Source organism: Salarias fasciatus, chromosome 23, assembly GCF_902148845.1.
Source record: "Salarias fasciatus chromosome 23, fSalaFa1.1, whole genome shotgun sequence".
In the NCBI taxonomy this organism is placed as follows: domain Eukaryota; kingdom Metazoa; phylum Chordata; class Actinopteri; order Blenniiformes; family Blenniidae; genus Salarias; species Salarias fasciatus.
Window position 1 is genome coordinate 22,538,821 of NC_043766.1, and position 16,807 is coordinate 22,555,627.

At 39.0% G+C, this 16,807-nt stretch overlaps 1 long non-coding RNA gene across 1 annotated transcript; it reads right to left on the reverse strand.

Annotated features, from left to right (window-relative positions):
• Nucleotides 1-206: 206 nt before the first annotated feature.
• Nucleotides 207-14,521, reverse strand: LOC115382149 (uncharacterized). Its single transcript, XR_003930500.1, has 3 exons — nt 14,510-14,521; nt 9,507-9,511; nt 207-277 (listed from the first exon to the last, which is right to left on the reverse strand). It is a non-coding gene; the product is annotated as an uncharacterized LOC115382149 (long non-coding RNA).
• Nucleotides 14,522-16,807: the final 2,286 nt, after the last annotated feature.

Here is a 16,807-nt window from a genome sequence, read left to right on the forward strand (position 1 = left end):
CTACCTGTTCGCCTAAACCACTGCTCAGTTCAGACTCATTATTACGTCTGCAACATCTAATAAATTACTAATTGTCAATAATATATTATCTGCCAGAGATGTAATAATTTTGGCTGTTTTTTCTTTCAATATAATAAGGCCCATGAGATATTAACAATGGTGTAATATCCATTATCATAGAATAATTTGTTCATAAAGTACTGGTAATGTTATTACACGATTGCAGTAGCATTAAAAACATTCTTTCAAAATGTAGTAACTGCAGCCAAAAATGTATCTATAGGGCTGCAATTCTTGGAACACAAAACTGTTTTTCTCCCTTTTTTTTTTTTTTTTTTGCAGTTGTCTTATGAAAATTTCTACAATGGGAAAATTATAATAATTACTGATGCATTTAAAAATATTCCACCATTTGTTGTTATCATTAAAATGCATGAAACAACGTCCTCCAGACCTAGAGATCTGAAACTTGACCTGTTGATCCAGCAGATCCTGCTGATAAAAAGCTGTCAAAATGTTATTCAGTAGTCAAAGGACGTGGCCATGATGTTCCTCGGATGTTCATCCTTCCCCATCATATAGGAAGTACTGTTAACTCTCATGAGAATGCTTATCATCCTCATCCTGACCATCAAACATAACTTGTTTGATCAGAAGGATCTCATCAATATTCCAATATCTATCACAATCATGGCGCCACCTGCTGGCAGCAGGAATTACTTTGTGACGCATTCCTTCTTTAGGTCCACTCATTGGTGAAACCGAAAAGTTCGGACACTCCGGGGTGTGTGAACAAGTGATGGCATTTTGTTTGCACAGTTCCACCTATCAGAACAAATTTCGCTCACATTTCATCTTCGTCTGGGGATGAATTTTCCTCAGCTGTGTGGTCCGCAAAGACTTGTGTGGTTGGTCAAATTTTTCTTGTTTACTTCTGCACTCCGGCTCACATGGACCAAAATGGATGCCACCTCCGTTGTCTTTCCTTCGTCTCAACGCCAAATCTTCCTCCTCCTCACCTTCAAACATGAGTTTCTACCTCCTCTTCCTCTTCTTTGATGCACTCATTCACTACTCTCACCTCCACTGTCTCACTCCTCTCGCTGTGTCATGGAAACATTGGTAGAAGTGTGTCTGCGGTGAAGGGACGTGGCCTCTGAGTTCACACAGTTTTATCTAGGAGTTTTAACACGTCTTGACTGACAAATTTTTTTTTCCACTGCTGGCTAACATCATGAAGCCAACTTTATTTTGTCCTCTTGTAGTACGAATAGGCCTTAAAACTGTTGAGCCTATTAGGGTCAAATTTGGCATCAAAAGCCTGAACAAGCTGAGATCACAGATCGCCATCTACTCAAAATGGACGCATTGCCATCAAACAGGAAGTGGTGTGTAACTCTCTAGCACATGCTTCAGACCGACTGAAACTTTACATCTGTGAGTCAGCCCACAATCCAAAATCCACTGTCAGGCGCAGTGCCACCTGGTCGAAATGCTTCTAATTACTGACCAGCAAGGATGCCACAACCCGCCCAACTCTGCTTGCAGCTTTAACTGAATTTTCTTTGCTAAGCAAAATTCCTTTGAATCAAAGATATCTGCTTCTTTCCAATCTGTGACATTCAGAAATGACAGAGACTGAGTGAATTAACATCCATTTATCCAACATAGGCAACCAATATTACCAGTGTCTTAAAATCCTGGTGTCCTGTAAAGAAAGTATCTAAATGGCTTCTTCATAACTGATGGCTGGGCCCTAGAAGGCCACCGTCGATAGTTTCACCTGCTGCAATGTGTTAATTTCCTTAACAGTGTTATGTGTCGATGGACTACTGAGTGTAGGGACTGCTGAAAATGCCAGATATTTTTTCCCAGAGAAAATGTTTCCCGTATATTGAGTCTCTTGCTGTGTAATTACTTGCATCAATAACTGCCGCTAAGTTTTCATTATTGGAGTTTTTCTGCCAGGTGAAACTTGTCAGAGTAGATTGATTATGAATTCACCTGGTGGAGAAGTCTGCTGCATGCTGCGGGCGAAAGGTCAAAATACATCAATTTTAATGCTGTGAATAACATGTTAGGAAGCAACGCATTAGCTGAACGCCACTGCTTTCAGCAGAGGAACTGGTCAACTTCAGCAATTACTGAGGTTTCAGCAGACTTAGTCATAGTATAGGTCATACATGAAAATGGTTGGAGCGCTTTAAAGTTCCTGTTACATAAACTTTTCTTCAGTGAAGAATGGCTCTGTTAACTGTCTTTACCTTTCTCTTTTGCCTCTTGTTTACTAAAGGATTGTCTTTCTCTTCAAGAAGAAACTCAGTCCTGACAGCACCATGAAGGAAGTAAGCCACAACATCCGCCTGTTTCTACAGTTGATTACATTTAATGCAACAAGCTTACATAATCATTAGCTTTGATTTATTGAAGGGATGTCTCTTGCTGTTTCTATGTTGGTAGCACTTCTCAGTTTGTAGCTGCCTATTCTTCCCATAATCAATCAATTAACTGGTCTAACATCCAGAGCATCATAGCTCAGCTAATGTGCCACAGCTTGTACAATAATACAGCTATGTGCAAAAACTTTGAATGGGTTTAACAGGAAATCAAGCAAGCAGGGTCGGGCCTGTTCAGTACCTGGATGGGAGACCTCAAGGGAACACCAGGAAGCCTGTGTGAATGCAGTGTGACAGTGAATGGTTGGTGATGGTCCGAGGCTCCGATGGCAGCCTCGCCTTTGTCAGTCTTCCCTGAGGTAGCTGTGGCAACTTACATACAGAAGGATGGTGGCAGCTTACCACCATCCAGTGTGGAACGAATGAAGAATGCAGTTGTAAAGTGTCTCAGTGTCCTGAAAGGTGCTATATAAAACCAATGCTATATTATTATTATAATGTATATTGTAAGAAAAAAAAGTTACTTTTCCAGAATTCTTTTAAATTAAAGTAAAAAGACATCCTAAATATATGGAGGATTCTAAATACCTTTCCAATATCCACAGACTTGCACTCAATGGGACCAGGAGTCACAAATGCTGGAGATCAGAGTTATAGCAAAGTGCAAAGAAATGACTGTCGCAGTCGGACTCTGGGAACGTACGTTTTCAAAGTTGTTGTGACAGTGGTGGTGATAGTGGTTGTGATGGGACCAAGCGTGAAGTTTGAAGGTGTAAGATTTCTCCTTTTTTTCTGCTGGGTAAAAATTGTTAATTCTTCCTAATACAATTTTTCAAGACCTTGCTTTCCCCTGACCTCTGGAGAATATGGAGGAGTGTCTGTCTTGGCTTTTACATTTTTAATGTACTTATTGTTTTGTTAAAAAGATAAATAAAATGAAATAATGACGTATAAGTCTCATTTGTCAAGCAGTGTGATGCAGTATTTGCTATGTGATCTAAAAGTTGAAAACAAATTGAGTGATGAAATACAGTTTGATTATTTTAACAAAAACCATAACTGTTTTTTGGTTTCACCTCCTCTACATCAAACCACTCATTCAAAAACGCCAAGCTTTTTTTCCCCTCATATCCTTTTAAAAGTGAATTTGTGGAATTCACATGGTAAATACCTGCTATGTCCTGATCGTGGCTGTACTGCAGCCATACTGGTCTACCTGCCCTCCTCGTCCTGTGATCACTGCAGTCATCTGCTGGCTCTATACTTCAAGCTGCCTCGTGATGCTTTGAGAATTCACTTATGTAAACACTTTTTGTCAGACCTCACTTGAAACGGGCATATCCAGTACTGCTAATTGGTATTCAATTTGATATGACTCACTTACTGTAGGCAGGCAGCCACTACTTACAGTAGTCACTTCCTGGACTACTGGAGCAAAATTATATAATATGGTGAGAGGGAAAGTCTTGCAAAACTTATGTTGATGTATGAGTAACAAAGTGCATTAGGAGGCTGAGGTTTTCCCAGCCAGGATGAAAAGAAATGTAAAGAAAAAATGTGAAAGGCCAAGCCTTTGCTTTGAATTAATGTATTGACATTGGTCCATCCGTCCGCCCACTCGTCCGACTGTTTTTATTCCCGTTTATTCAGTTCAGGGTTGCAATGAAAAAAAAAAAATTAAATAAATAAATAAATGAAACTTTTCTGAAAAGCCCAAATACTGCAAAATAAAATACTTGTGGGAGTGAAATCATTGGAAAGAGATTCGATTACTGTTTGAGCTACTTTACCGTTAGGATGTCTGCTTTGAAATATTAAATGGAGATATGTCCAGGATGGACCTGAACCTCGCTCACACTTCACAGGGGTTGGCTCCAGCGCTATACCACTGTGAATAGTAGTAGAATAGGAGCTCAATGAAGAATTGGATGTCTGCCTTTATACATGATCATGTCATTAATTATGTATTTTAACCTCCTTTTCAACTCAGTTCTTGTTTTAAAACCGTTCCTATCTTGATTTCATTGTTCAATGTCCTTTTGTATTTCATTAAATTCCTTATTACCTGCTGTGTTAAAAAGTGGTTTGTTTTGTCTCATCAGTTGCTCTTCTTCTACTTCATCATCATCATCTTCTTCATCTTCTTCTTGTTATTATTATTATCATCATCATCATCATCATCAGAGGCAGTAATAATACTAAAGTCTATCTAGTCTGTGTGATTTTCTCTCTCACTCTCCTCGTCTCTCATTTAATGCTGTTGAATTAAATTTTGTCTGCCCTGTCTTGTTTTTCGCTCATTGTAAGCTTGGATTACTTTCGGACATACAATGGATAAAATGGGGCATAAAAGAATATTGAATAGGTAACGAAGAGGTATATTCCTCCATTTGACCTTCTGAATATCACCCCTGCCTGTTTTTTTTTTTTTTATTTCAATCCCAAGTGATTAGGAATACATTACAAAGAAAGGTAGTGCACCATGATTAGCTTCTCAAAACTTGCATTAGTACCTGAGGCTTTGTACATTTCTTTAGTTTGAGTTGTGAATATAGTCACCTCTACGTCACCTCTTGGTACAACCTGCATGAGTCACAAGTGACTCCACAAGTGTTACGTAAAGCTTTATCCTCACAACATAAGTGAGATATTCCTGCTTGCGTTTGCCGCATTTAAAGCCGAAAATGTAATGAATAGTTAGTTCACATAAACATCAATATGTCATCCTTCAGGTTATTGAGCACTGTAAAAAAAAAAAAAAAAAAAAAACATGTCTGGAGAAAATGTTTAGAACAGGTAATGTGCTTGTCCTTGAATCACACTGAAACCATTGCCTTTCTCCATTGTTCCCGGGTGCTTGAATATGACCTTGCAGAGAGGCTCCTGATTCAACATGCCACACAGCATCAGTAAGTAATCATTCTGCAGCCCCAGAAGCAGCAATTTCACTCACCTTTTTACAGCTCCAAGAGAAAGAACTTCAAAAAAAGAAGGCATACAAATGACATTTCAGATGAAAAACAAGTGCGCATGCATGCCTGTGTGTGTTTGTGCGTCTGTGTAAAGAGGCTTTTGTTTTGTTGTTTGTCTTTTTTTGCCTAAAAGCATATTTGCTGTGAGCCTTTCATCATCATCTTACCTGTTTGGGAATGGATTTACTGACACAGCAGAGGAAACTACTCCTTAGATCACACAATGTAATATGAGACCGATGGGTAGAGGTCCAATACTGACAACACTAAACAACTATATGTTATTTAGCATCAGAAATATAAATACAATACATTTTCCTTCAAGTTTTACCTCTTTTTAACATCCTAAACTAGTCACCAAGAAACAGGAATACATGTATACATTTGGTGATTTCATTTTGTATTTTAGTTGCAACTTCTTTAAATGAATTTTGCAATGATTTCTATTTCTTGTTTGATTGGTGATATATTGAACTAATTTAACATAATAATTAGACTTGAGTATTAAAAATTTAAATTTAAATGAGAGTTTCTTATTCAATTAATACAAACAAACAAAACTTCACATCAGTTTTCATACTGTTCAGTCATATAGGCATATTGATATCTTTTCTAACCTCCCAATTCCTACCTGGTGCATCAAAGCTACCAAACACAAACTCATCTAAACAAAAACATGAAGGAGCATACATTACGATGAGTGTCATTTAGGATTTCTGGAACTTTTGGGGAAAAAAAGATAGAATTTCAAATTTGCTTTACACTGCTATGTTTTTGACCCTTTGGCTCGTCAAAGACTCTAAATTGCCATTGAGGGCAACTCGCTGATGAATTCTTGCTCACCTTGGACATGTATGTTCTTTATAAATCTCTGCTGTTTGCAGTGAATAATAACACGTGGCAGCAACACATCATAATGTTGTTGGACAGTGTTATTATTCAGTAGTAAATGGGATCTTTACAGAAAAACTCTAATTATTTCATCTTGTGTAGAAGCCCAAAAAGCTACATACATTTCGAAATGTCTCTGCTTTTGGTCAGTTTTACACTTACTAACGCGTTGTCTTTTTTCACATTTCCATAACTTGTCCTTTAGATTATTAGAACATCTAAATCATATACGAGTATATTGGTCACAATGGGCCTCCCAAAATAATCCTCTTTTTCCAGCCTCCCAGCCCATGTCCGCAGCGAGCCCTTTAAAGACTCTTGACTGCACAAGAACCGAATGCTCATGGCAGCAGCAGCTACCATGGCAACAGATGACTAAAGTGTATCTGTTGCCACCGCTACGCAGAAAGCTGTGAGAAACAGATATAAAAGGTGAAACAGAGGGAAAGTTTTGATTCTCACTTTCAGAGCTCAGTGCTGTGTGACAGCTCTGAAACTTTGATTCAACAAATCATGACTCAAACACGCACACACACTACTATTAGTTATTGTCACTGCTGACACAGATTTGTTTGTACACATCTTGATAATAGCATCAGGTTTTCGGCTGCAGAATGATGTTTGACAAGTCAGTCAATGGGCTTCGTTTGCCGGCTTCTGTGGTCGTCGACAATAATGAATTATTTCGGAGAATTCAATCAATTTGTTTGCCAGATATTGGAGTTGCTCTCCTACAGAGGCAGGCAGACCGGGTGATTGTCAATGAGAGTAGATGTTGAAAAAAAAAATTAACTGACTACTGTTTAAATATTTAAACAAGCAAAAGGGCAGATGGGTCTTTAGAATTAATTACCCCACTCAGTGTAAATATGAATGTTAGGAGCGACCTCATGAGCAGAGGCACCATGCTGGAGTTCATGCAGTATTAATGACAGGCTGCAAAAGCCCCTTACCTCTTAAAGTGGAATACGCTCTCTTGGGAACCGAGGCTCGCCTTCAGGGTAGCTTTTAGAAGAAATACCGCTACCACTGATATTCAAAAACACTTTCACTAGAGTTAATGCTCACACGTAAGCTCTGTGCTGAAGTGCTGCTGAGCCGTACAATGAGGGCATATTTAATATTCACACAAGTGGAAGAAAAAAACTTCCAAAACTGATGTTGTTTTATGAAAATGAAACATATAGTGAAGTTTGGTGAAGTTTGGTGAAGGCACTGGTGAGTAGGTCTTCAAGAAATAAATAAAAAAAAACTGTGGAAATGGTGAATACAATGTGCCAATATCAAGGTATAGCGTATATTGCCTTCACTGGTGGTTGCAAAAGTAGACATGGGATTGGAAAGTCACAGGTTAGATTCCCAGAGCAGACAGGTCATGTGGCTCCCTGAGCAAGACCCTAGACCTCCATTAGCTCCCTGGAGAGCCATAATGTACCTCTCCACCACATGTTAGAAGTAGGATGTGTAAATCTCGAAGGGGATTAATAAAGTATGCTTAGTTAATACATTTAGTTGGTAAATAATTTAAGTTCCATTTACATGCTGTCTATTGAGTAGCTATGCACATTTCTGCTGCCTCTCTTCATTTTCTGATATATGAAAATATGTAGAAAATAATTAGAAATAACTATAAAAATAACTTTCTTTTCATATCTCCTTTTGGCTCTTTCAGCCCACAATTAGCATTTCCTTTCTGCTCTTTGAAATACTCATTCTGGCTGTCTGAGCTTGCGGTATGCTGACCTCCTGCTCCTCCCTATCACCTCCTCATCCGTCAGGACGGTCAGGGAGTCATTCCGTCACTCCAAATCACGACTAAGTTTTACCTCCAACACTGATGTTTTGCCTCTGGGTGCACCTGTCAGCTTGTACATTCATTCACCTTCCTTCGTATCTTTGGAGTACATTTGAAAAACTGTTTTGTTATCACATATTTCTGTGTTGTTATCCCGTGCCTTTCATGCATCTCTTTAAAACAGTAATTTGCTACCAGATATTTTAAGGTTGCAGTCAGGTTTTTCCAATGATTTACCAAAATGGATGTTCAAGATTACCAGAGGACACATGTGCTGCAGAACGGCACAGCTCAGAGTGTGCTAAGTCAAGCAAAAACATCTTAATGGTCCCTGTTTGTTGTTGGCAATCTATTTTCAATCTAATGGCAATCTAAAAATACTCTTCCCCTCTGAAATCTAAAGCACATTACAAAGTTTGGCTCCCAGTTTTAGGTTGCTACAGGAAGATCTTTCTTCTCCCAACATAAGAGATTTGTTTTGGTATTGTGATAACAATGCTGTTGAAATCTTCATCTTTGGCTTATAAGAGTGAAAAAATCAGAATAATACAGAGTAGCACATGTGGAGACCAACTAGAGGCAGGCGTCATCCTCGTTCCCTTCAGTAGAAAGACATTCAGTTTTGTTTGGTTTTGGGAATGCTGTGTACATTTTATGGTCACCAAATGTTTATGCTTCTCACATAATTCTGTCAGATAATCTCCAGAATTGACTATAGCTATTCATATGTTGCAGCTACTTAATGATAACCTCATAAAGACTCAAATGTGAGCGTCAGGTTGACCTCAAACATTGCACATGAATCCCAAATAACCTAAGCTAAATCCACGTGTTCATCCTTTATTGACTGTAATTTATTCACTTTTCAACCATCAATTTATTTTTTAAAGAAAGATGTAGGTGACCTGTTGGTAGAAAGAAATGTAAAGACAGTTATAGTTAAATCACCACATAAGTGTCTTTTGCAAAAGTCTCTCTGAGTTGAACTATCTTCTTGTGTTTATTGTAAGCTGCTGTTGTATTGCTATTGTTAAAGTGCTATTTTTCCTTTTCACAGTATTTTTCAGTGCAACTCAGAAATATTATTGGGTTCTTCAAGAAAATAAAGAAAAATAAATAACTTTGCCTTCAACCTGTTACCATCTGGTCATTTGGCAATGTGCTCAGGGCAGCGGTTCAGAAGTTCAAAGGATCGCGGCTCCAGCAGACACATATCACAAATATTTTGGCTGTACATGGGGTTGCATCAGGAAAATTCATCTATCTTCACTATGTTTGGGCTAAACAACTAACTTCTCCATGACAACTTAATTTAAGATTGTCCAGCGTTTTTATCAGCTAGCAGGCTACTCCTGACTCTGCCAGCATCCCCATCACACCAAATGTTGTCTTCAGTGATACTTATTAAATGGTAGTATTTTAATGAACTCAGTCACTGAACAAGATTAAAACTATACCTTCTAAAGAAAAGTATACTTATTGACTGTGTCAAATATTTGAAAAGGGAAAACAGATTCTCATCAGAGTGTCCAAAGCTCCGGAATACTAGTCTCAAGCATCCAGTGTAAAACATACAGGCAATAATTAGTGCTGAAAGTGTCAGAAGGATTTGAGAATATTCAAAATGAACTGTTGGGAGAAAAAAAAAAACTGATACAACTCTTGCTCATTAAAGGAGAGCTCTACTAATTACACTGTGACATTAAGTCACAGTGCATTATGCATGTGGAGAAACTTGTGAAGCAGCTGAAACTAAATCTAGGTTTTCATTTCTAGCAGTTTTGAGTTTTTTCAGTTAATTCAAAAAGAGCAGCTCATTACTTTTTTTTATCATATGTTAGATGATGGAGGTATTTATAAATGTCACAGTTCTGTTTCATTGTCTTAATGGTTGATCCTGGTTACCATGCCTCCATGGTCCATTCCTAATTGCAATAGGTAACACAGAATGGTGTGTGACACTCTCAGATGGGAAGGCCTGCTCTGGGAAACTGAAGGGTCGGTCTTTGTGAGACTTTTACATATAAGGCAGCATGGACTAATGACTACCTGCAATTATGCCTTCATTGCCAGGAGAGGTGTTGAACCTGACTCTTTCTAATCACAAGATCATTAGTAGCCTCCGGCTCCATATGCCTCTACTGAATATATTTCAACAAAGCAAGTTAATTTCATCGTCAGTTTCAAATTCAAACTCCCTGCTGACTCCATAGTATGCACTTAAAATAATAATAATATTAATGTGTATAGTTTTAATTAGCTTTTACTTTTTGTTTGTAATTTACTTGTAGCTATGTGTTTCATTTTGGGACATTTTATATTAGCAGCTTCGTATCTTGGCAAGTATTTCCTTGAAAGTGAGCTTTTAACTCTCAAAGGGATATTTAAGTTTGATAAAGGTTCATTTAAAAAAAAAAAAAACAATATAATTTTAATTAATTGATTGAAGATAGATTTTATGATTTTGTTTTAACTGCTGCTGATGTCAGTATCTTTCCTAGTCCAGACACACCGACACATGACTGAGACCAGCTGTGCCTGTCCCATCAAACACCCAACCAACACATCACCATGACAACTTGACAGCTTTTAAGTGGCAGCATTGTCTAAATTTAAACATTAAATTAGCTGAAGATAGAGGAGGAAATTATGTCCCTGTTGCAAACTAAAAGACTAAAACACATTTTTGGCTGACTGTTGATCTGGATTCAAGTCACAGATAATTGCTCCCTTTTCATGTCTTTTTCTTTCTTTTTTTTTCATGACTGCAGTGGTGGAGAAGGTGGTGGAGTAAGACAAGCTGTTTAACACTGGGAAATGGGAGTGGGTAGAATAGCTCTCCGTCTCGGGCAAAAGGACTAAAAAGTAATTTCTGGAAATAATGGACACTGACGACCGAGAGAAGAAATAAAGTGGAGCAATAACAAGGCACACAAGCATGGACCGTGCATGTGACAGCAACACAAAGAACCAGTGTTTCTTAGTGTCTACCTACAGTACATGAAAGCATACACATGCACCTCCCACGCATCACACACTCTTCCCTACACTCACACCTACCACGCTTGTGCCCACACAAACACACATACTTCCTCATGCTGCACTGTTATAAAAAAAAAAAAAGCTTCACACACAAACACACACACACACACACACACACACACACACACACACACACACACACACATGGCAGTTGTCACTCACAACTACCTACCTCATGCCCCTGCTGGCATCACTCATGCTCTCTGATCGGTTACAAAACAAAAGGTCTTCATCTACAAACATTACTCACTGCTCATGCGGTGAGGATGCTCCATGTTACATGTTGTGTGCTTCTCTATTCAGTATTTCTGGAAAGAGAGAGAGGACATGTGGGCCATTTTTGCCTCCTGGATGATACGTAATGCAAACAGAAGAAAGCCACCTACTGAGGACACATGGAGAAGACTATTATAGCGGCAGTAAATACAACCATTATAAAACCATCTCTTACAAATTCTCTCTCCTGCTTTTTTCATATGACTTCCTTTGCTTTTCTTTGATGTTGAAGGTCAGTAGGACTGTCTCTCTCTCTCTCTTTGTGTGTGTGTGTATATATTTATACATATATATATATATATATATATATATATATATATATATATATATATATATATGGTTTCGAGCAGCCATTAATTAAAAGACATTGCATTACTTTTGTGTGTCACGAGTGGACTGGCTAATATGTGTGAAAGAGAAAGGCCACTCCATGATGAGCTGACACAGTCACGACCACCCCTCCTCAACACACCCACCCACAGTCCTCCTCCTCCTCCTCCTCCTCCTCCTCACCATTAATTTTTCCTCCCTGTTATATCCGCCGCCTAAGTGAATGCACATTCTTCTATCGTTTTTATCAGTTTGTCCTTTGCGCATTTGTGACCTTGTCTGTTATCTGTTAACACACAGAGGAGTTTTTGTGTGTTGTTCATGTGTCTATTCAATTAATGTCAGTATAATACTGTAAATCCAGCCAAGAAATGTTCAGAGAACGGGCTAAAACCACAACATGTTAAAAAAAAAGGGTTTTTTTTTTTTCAAATTTGATTGTTGCCTGTTTTATGAAAAAGGGGAGAAAGAGAGAAACACGAGTCCTGCTCTGAAGAAAAATGTGTAATTTGCCAGCAGGTAAGTAAGTGCTATATAAGGCTCTCTCCTGGAGAGTAAGTGAGAAGATAATTGCAGGATAGAACCTGAAAGGATTGACACAGACGTGACTGAAAACAAACACTGCTACTTAATTATTCGTCCATTTTTGTTTTTTGATGGAGGCTGACAAAATTATTTGAAAATTATATATTTTTTTCTTTTATTCCTCTATAACAATGAACTTACTGCCTTACAGGATTCATAAAATTAAAAACATATATGGATAAATTATTGAGTGTTGCGTGTTTTACATGCTAGTAAGGATTTGAACTCGACATCATGGCTTGTTTTTGAATTAGATGTTGAATTTATCCTTCACTCAACTGATAAATATGTGATTAACATGTTTTCCTTCATAGACTTTAACTTTGATTGCTCCTTACTTCAATTTCTTAACCTGCTTGCCCTTTTCTAGTGTCCCTTTCTTTAATTTCCAAAGATTGAATCACCTTTTGCCTTCTGCACTGACTAATAAAGGACCTGTTTCAGGAAAATCTGGAGAAAACCGACATCCCTGCCGTGATGAAGCACCTCTTCATGGGCGGACGTACAGGTGCAAGCTTGGTGATGCGCTGGTAATGACCATCTGTTCCTTTGGGTATTTCTCCTTCACACTATTTCCCTTCACACTCATATGAAATGTCAACGGCGGATCAATGGAACTCAACTGAAAGTAAAACAAAACAAAAAATGTAGCAGTTAGTGTGTTGTTGGTCCATCGTCCTTTAGTTTGCTGTTATTTGTTTTATTCTCTTTGTAAAAATGGTCCAGCCCAGTCCAGTTTATTTATAAAGCACTGTTAAAAACAACAAAGTTGACCAAAGCACCATACAGAGATTATATATATATATTTTTTTTTTTTTTTTTTTACAATGAAGTGGCACATCAGCACATTGTTAACAGTAAAAATCAAAACATCAAACTAGTCAAATGCCAAACAGTACAAATGTGTCTTCAGACGAGACTTAAAAACAGGAAGCGACTCAGACTGTCTAATGTACAAAGGCAGATCATTCCACAGTCTGGGACCAACCACAGAAAAGGCTCGGTCTCCTCTCAGTTTGCGCTTTGTCTTCGGAACCACAAGCAGAAGCTGATCTGTGGACCTCAGACAGCGTGTAGGGGAGTACCTCACCAACAGGTCAGACAGGTAATGAGGGGCCAGGCCATTTAGGTATTTAAAAACAAATAAAAGAATTTTAAAATCGATTCGATATTGGACAGGGAGCCAGTGAAGGGAAGACAAAATTAGAGAAACATGGTCATACTTTCTAGATTGAGTTAAAAGACGCGCTGCAGCGTTCTGAACCAGCTGCAGCCGTGCGAGTGAGGACTGGCTGATCCCACAGTACAGGGCGTTACAATAGTCAAGTCGTGTGGAGACAAATGCATGAATTAAAATCTCAAAATGATGCCTTGAAAGTGAAGACCGTATTTTAGCTAGTTGTCTCAAATGGAAAAAAAAATCGATTTCACCACAGCACTAACTTGATTATCCAATTTGAAAATTGATCCATTTTCACACCAAGATTAGAGACAGTAAGTTTAGCAAACTGTGACAAGGATCCAAGGCTCACTGAAACAGCATCACCGACATTGCTCGGTCCAACAAGGAGAACCTCTGTTTTTTTTATCATTGAAATGCAAATAATTGGTCGACATCCACATTTTGATTTCATCAATGCACTTTAACAGTTCAGTGGCACTGAAGCTATCATGATGTTTCATGGAAAATAAATTTGGCTGTCATCAGCATAAAGGTGAAAAGACTCACCAAACCTACGGAGAATAGACCCCAGCGGCAACAAATACAGTGAAAAACGGAGTGGTCCAAGGACCAGACCTTGTGGCACGCCACAATTCAAGGGAACCGAGGACGAAGTAAAATCACCCATTCTGACACAAAAACTTCTATAAGCTAAGTAGGAACGGAACCATTCCAAAGCAAACCTGCGAATGCCCACTGTGTTTTCAAGCCGGCACAGGAGGATTTCATGATCCACTGTGTCGAAAGCCGCGGTCAAGTCTAACAAAACCAGTGCAACAGTAAGACCAGAGTCAGTGAACATCAAAATATCATTAAAAACTCTAAGTAGAGCTGACTCTGTGCTGTGGAGATTTTTAAAACCAGACTGAAAAATGGTGCACACAACTACTCAATATTGCCTGCATGGGTTTTTTTGACAGTGTTCTTTTAAACATCTACTTTTCCATTCCAGTTAGTAAACTATTTGAAAGATTCCTGGGCAGGTTCAGTGGTGCAAAACAAAAACAGAACTAGTCAGCAGTTCACCATTTATCTTTTCGCACAGTGGAAAATGTACCGAGTATTTATTGAAATAACCCTTTAAATTGGACTTTTAAAAATGGTTGCCCTCTGGTCTTTCTTCAGGGTTTTTAAAGGGTCAATTTTAAACTGGGACTTTTAAAAGTCTTCAAAAGTGATGAGTTAACGTTATAACATCACATATAACATCTAACTTTTCATCATTTGAACTGTACTGGATCGGTGATTCTGTGCCCTTCCTTTTACCTGATGCTACTAATGATGTTACTGATTTCCAAACAGTGCAGACCAGTGCAAATTGATTCTGTCTTCCTCACAACAGTCTTAGCAAACGTGCATGGTGCATGTGTACATGTGTGTACGTGCGTGCGTGTGCATGTGTGTGTTTGTGTGTGTTTGTGTGAGAGAGAGTGAAGTGCGTCTATCTTTGTCTATGTGGTGGATCTCGCAGCAGGACAGATGGGACATGGGAAAACCGGGTCCAGACCACTCCGCCTGTGCACCCAGCACCCTGCTGGACTGGTGGAGGTCCAGAGGGAGAGGCCACTGCGGATCTCAGGGGCAAGAACTGCCCCAGCTGCCCCAGCAGGGCAGAGCAGGCCCAAGGCCCGAGCCGTCCAACTCCCACCCCCTGTATACACACACAAATACATCGGAAAACATAACATTTGTTCCAAACTCAAGGCTGCACATCACATTTTCTGATTGTGGTTAGCATTCTCACTTTCTCAACTGTTGTTTAAAAGCCTGACTTCAATCACGTAAAAATAATACCAGTAAGATTATCTCATTTGATCACATTTTTTATGGACATTTCTATGTGATGGAGTGAATTTGTAACACTGGTGGTTTGTCTCTTTTTACTAATGACAAACTGATGATTTGTCTAGAAGATTTTCTTCCTTTCATCTGGGATTTACTTCAGTCCCTCATGATCTAAACCGGATGACGTGGGTAGCAGAGATGGGTGGATTATAAACGTTTGTTTTAACAGTCTCTAATATTGCGTTTGTCAATTTTAAGTCTAAAACCAGGCATCCAACAACAAGACTGGGCTGAGTGTAAATCTGAAGTTGGATTCTGAACAATATTTATTCCAGTGGACATATTACATTGTACTGTTATTCAGGCTTTGCTGGCTTGCCAAATTACGACACTTCCTGAAGCTGTTCAAATCTGCCCCAAAACATTGTTGATATATTGAACTGATTCTAAAATATATTAAGCTATTTTAGCTTCTGGTTGAGGAAAAGACGTCTCCTCTTTTTAACCTTTCACAGATCTGCTGTGCCCTAACTAACAGCTTCTGCTCATATTGCATTAGCATTCATTTGAATCAGCTCATCAGAAGACTACCAAATGAACACTTTTTCCACTTTCCTCCTAATTAGGCTCAAATCACATTACTCTTTCTGAGAAACCTCTAAGGAAAAAGCCAGTCACATCATTAGGAAATTGCAGACTCATAAAAGAAGTTGCATCTTATCTCAGTTTTTGCAACATGTAGTAATTATACAGATTCATAAGAGACATTATTGGTTAGCTTTACTCCATAACATGCGTTATCTTTAAGCATGAATTGGACGCAGATCCAAGCACTTTGTCGCATATCCGACTCGCTTTTCTTGAATTAAACGCCGAGCCGCTCAATGAAACAGCGTGTCGCGCTGTTCAGGAGCACACTGTAGTTGTGTCAGCCATGATGGCCTGAAGAGGGATTTGCAGGCTGACTAACAGAAGGTGCTAGCAGCGCTCAATATGTCATTGTCTGTTGTTTGGCTAAGTGCAGTATGGTGCCGGTGTCAGCCCTCTAGCAAGCGAACACACACGCACACTACACACACTCTACACACACTACACACAGTCACATGAGCTTCCCTTTGCTCTTGATCCTCATCTTCATATGTTACAACTGTATGTGCTTAAGGACTTGTCTCTGTCCTGTAGGCTGCTGTCTCTCTCTCGCTCTCTCTCGCTCTCTCTCTCTCTCTCTCTCTCTCTCTCTCCCTCTCTCTCTCTCTCTCTCTCTCTCTCTCCCTCTCTTGCCTCTCAGAGTTGTTGGGGGCTCCAGCAGACTCTGGGTGGGGGCAGGTTATGCCCTGAACAGCTCATCACTCAAACAAAATCACATATGTAGTCACAAACATTCCCAGCTGAGGGACGTTTCACATCAGATGAATTTCATTTTTTTGACTGTAGGAAGGAATTTGAGAAAATGTAACAAACACAGAGATGAGAATATACGAACTGCACAAAAAGGCCCTAAACCAGACTCAGA